The sequence below is a fragment of the Propithecus coquereli genome, unplaced genomic scaffold, assembly GCF_000956105.1.
Source record: "Propithecus coquereli isolate 6110/MARCELLA unplaced genomic scaffold, Pcoq_1.0 Scaffold209, whole genome shotgun sequence".
NCBI classification, from domain to species: domain Eukaryota; kingdom Metazoa; phylum Chordata; class Mammalia; order Primates; family Indriidae; genus Propithecus; species Propithecus coquereli.
In genome coordinates, this window is record NW_012145967.1 from 4,691,454 (window position 1) to 4,695,597 (window position 4,144).

Consider the following 4,144-nt stretch of genomic DNA (forward strand, 5'->3'; position numbering starts at 1 on the left):
ACCATGCATTATAAGATGATTACTTTTTTATGCTTCTGCCACAAATACCAGTTTAAAATTCTCTGAGGGCAGGAAAACATGCCTTATCAAACTTTGTATCCCAGAATCTAGTATATTGTCTTACATAAAACAGGCATAAAATGGCTATTGTGTGAATGACGAAACAGACCACTTGCGTTTTGAATACACTTCCATCATTGTATACATCACAATGTAGTGCATTTTTTAAACCCATCAGACTCTTGCAGGATGCACCTATATTTTATTCATCTGTGCTTTCCCAATGTTGTAAATAATTCATGGCATATAGTAGGCAGGCACTCAAAAATATATTAGATCCACAGAACTAAACCTAATTACTAGAAAAAATTCTCGAAAAAATGAAAGGATTTATCTAAAATTATGCAATTAGTAGATTGAGAAGGCAGTAATAGAAGAAACTGACTTCTGACTCCTGGTTCAGTAGGCTGTCCTCTTTTAATTTTTTAAATTTTTCCTCTTGGCCACCTTTTATTACTTTGATAGTTCAGATGACCATTTAATATGATCTTTAGTCTATCTTTATTGGATTTACCAGATACTTGTGCATTCTTGTGGCTTTCTTTTTTAAAAGACAAGTTGTTTTCCTTTCTTTATGCCACTCAATTAATTTTCAAAGAGAACTGCTTGCAAAGCTTCATTTACATTGGTGCATTAGAGAGCCCTGACCGAATCCTGTAATTATACAGTAATTGAATTAACTATTTGTAGAAGTCTATCAATTTAGTCTTATTTAATTAGTTTTCTAAGTTTTGCTAATCTCACTTAATACTGCATAAGATTCTCTAATATCAGCATGCTTCTGAACTTTGGATTGATTGCTTAATTGCTTTTATTATGAAGGAAATAGAATTTTCTCTTGTTGAAATGTTCTTTTATCTTACTTTGTGGATTGTTATATTAGGATTATTGGAGTTAAGGGTGGTCACAGGGAATGTTAGGAACATCTAAACCCAACCCTGTCAAACAAACTCTCCATGACTCTTACATCTGGTTCTGTTTGTGGAAATGGCCATAATCACTCTCCACCTGTTTCTTCTATTATTCTCACTAAACACAGTCCCAGTGTCTGACCAGTTTGGAACCATTTGACTTCATCTCTCTTGTCTGACCACACCATCATCCTCTGGATTGAGACCCAAGTCCAATTTCACTTGTTTGATGTTCTGGAATTTTTTTCCCACATGTTGCTTCTTCCCCTGTGTCAAATAACTACCTCTTGTTATTCAGAAGGACTCTTTGCATCCCATGCCAGGTGATGGCTTACTCAAAGGGCACTCTGGTTGGACTCCCAGGTTCCCCCTTAAGGGTAAAATCATATATCTTTTCCTGTGAGAAAGATTTGTGCTCCAAAATTATTTTTCCCAAGAACCATCTGCAATTATTGTAACCACTCTTATGCATTTGTGACACATCTTTGGTTGATTGGCAAGCCTCATGCCAGCTGTCTTGCGTTGGCTCTCAGAGAACCACCTTTTTGGTAAGTAGAGTGGCAGCAGTGTTTTGGGGAGGTTTGGAGAACAGCTGGAGGGTTAGTAGGACATTGTACTTCTAAATATGTAGTATTATCATAGCTAAAAAATAGTTTCCACCTCTCTTCTCCAACATGACTTGGGGTTTTGGTCCTCCTCTGAACACAAATTACCTGCCCCAAGCTAGAATAATGTCCCAGCTTCACTACAGATTCTCTGCTGTTAACTGGGAAATGTCCTTAGTTGAGGAGAGCCAATGTGATACGATCAAAACCTCAGGCTTCCCCTTTTATAATATTTAATGGATATTTTTGGGTATCTTTTGGGAAAAATAAATAAAGAAAGAATACTGCTTATCTCGCTTATCTCTTGCCATTAGTTTTTTCTTTAGCTATGAGTACTTTGATGGGTTTTCCTGGACAATTCTCTTATCATAAACCAATGCAATTGCATCTGAGTTACAGATGTTAGATGGTCAGCATTTATAGGCACAGAGGATCCAACTATATGCATTTTAGTCTCTAGATCAGTCATTTCCTAAAACCACAGGTCACATGTATATACAGACCCATCTTCTGAAGTATCTAAGCCTGTAATCCTTTATGATCTGATAAGTATTTTTATGACTGTCACCTTTCATGAGTAAAATTAGCATGAGCAAATTAGCAGTATGAAATGTTTGTCACAAAGCTTAATGGGATTTCCATCATAATCCTGTTAAATCATGCCTGTTTCTTTAGCCTAAGGGAAGATAAAATCAGTTCACAAAGATCAAAGTTTATTTTTCTAAATCACTGCTGTTTTTTAGTCATCAAAAATAGTCCTGGGCCTCTATGCTTACTGATCCCAAAGCCATGTACCTTCTTTTTCAAGCATTCAGGAGTGCATTCTTTGTCTCATCACTGTAGCTGTTTCTCTTGATTCAGAAGGATTCTGTCTCCATTAAGTGGCTTTCTAAATTATGTATTTACTCAACGAATACTTATTGAGAGTATACAATGTGCCAGGTGCTATACCAGCTCATTGTATACTATCCCTGTTGTCAGAAGACATACGTAAAAAAGGAAATAGGCAAAGAAAATCACTTAAATTTTGTTAAGTACTCTGAAGGAAACAAAGGATTGGGGAAGAGAAAATGGTGGGGAAGAGTGCTCGTTTAGAAATAGATCCTAGGCTGATACTCAGTATGAGAAGGAGCTGTCACCTTGAAGGCAGGAGAAGAACTTTCCAGATCTGGAGGACAGCAAATGGAAAATATAGGGATGAGGAGAAAACTTCCCCTTTCCCCCAAAAGTTCGCTGAAAGATCAACTCATAATTAAGGCAGATTAATAAGAGAAAGAGGTTTATGTACTGTGTCCACAGGGAGAATCACAGAGTGATTACCCAGTAGCCCAGTGGGATCCAGATATTTTTATATCCTCCTTTTAGAAGGGAGGAGGAGACAAGGAATATAGGTAATTCTGTTTAGGGGCAATAAATAGTTGCCAGGGAGGATGAATGGATGGGGGAAACAGATTGACTTGTAAATTAACCTGAGAGACAGGTATTATGTTTAAAATTATTTGGGTCAGGTCTGGTTGCATTCTTGATCTTCTTTGCTGCAATATAGTGAGATAACACGGAGCGAAGGGAAGTCGATTGTTCTTGTGATGGGTCCATCTGGTTTATGCAGATAGAGGGAAACCCCTTCCAATGCCTGCTAATCTCTAAGAGCCTTCAATTCAAAATACTCTTTATACCAAGGAGTCACATTTTGGGGTGAAATTTCCTAAGCTCCCTCAAAAGTCTCCAGGTCAGAAAAGAGAGTAATGTGTGTGTGAGGAAGTGAAAACAGATTTCAATGGCTGGGGGAAAATAACAAGAGGAGACTCAGGGGAGAGAGCAGCAGGGGCTGAGAACAAGAGAGAGGGCAAAATCTGCACATACCAGGATCTCAAGGTCCAGAAGGCAGCCCAAGCTCAGCTATGTTGATTGTCAAACATATCATCCAGAATTTTCTTTTTTAACCTGGGCCAATTCAGCTCTTGGTGGTCCTGCAGAGGCAGGGCTGTGGGCTTTTTGGGTAGGGTAAGGAGTTTGGATTTTTATTCTCAGTGCTCTGAGAAACCATCAAATGGGTTCACATAAGGGAAGGAGTGAGATGACGTGATCAAGGTTTTTAGATCTTTCTTGCTGTTCCGTGGAGGATGGACCGAAGGAGGGCAGGGATTGAAATAAATAAGAATAAAAGTTGCCATCATTTCCCTATATTCTGACATTTCACTTCTTTAAGGAAACTTGCTTCTCCCATATTGTGTTTTAGACAACAAGAGAAGGAGAAACAGAGAGAAAATGCCCTCCTATCTTTCCTCCCTGCCTCTTTCTTCCTTCCTTCCTTCCTTCTTACTTCCCTTACATCGGGGCACTGTGGATGTGCATTTCCCAGACTTGCCCACTTACTCGTAGTACTATTAAGAATATTAGAAAGCTTTGTTCCTAAATTGTGGTTAGGGTGCAAGTAATCCAGATATTAAGAGGATAAGATTTTGTTTGCATATTGAGTAAGTGAAACTTATATTTCTTTTAAAAAGCATGAGGTGCAAATGAGCTATCAAGCCATGAGGAGACCTGGAGGAACCCTAAATGCATATT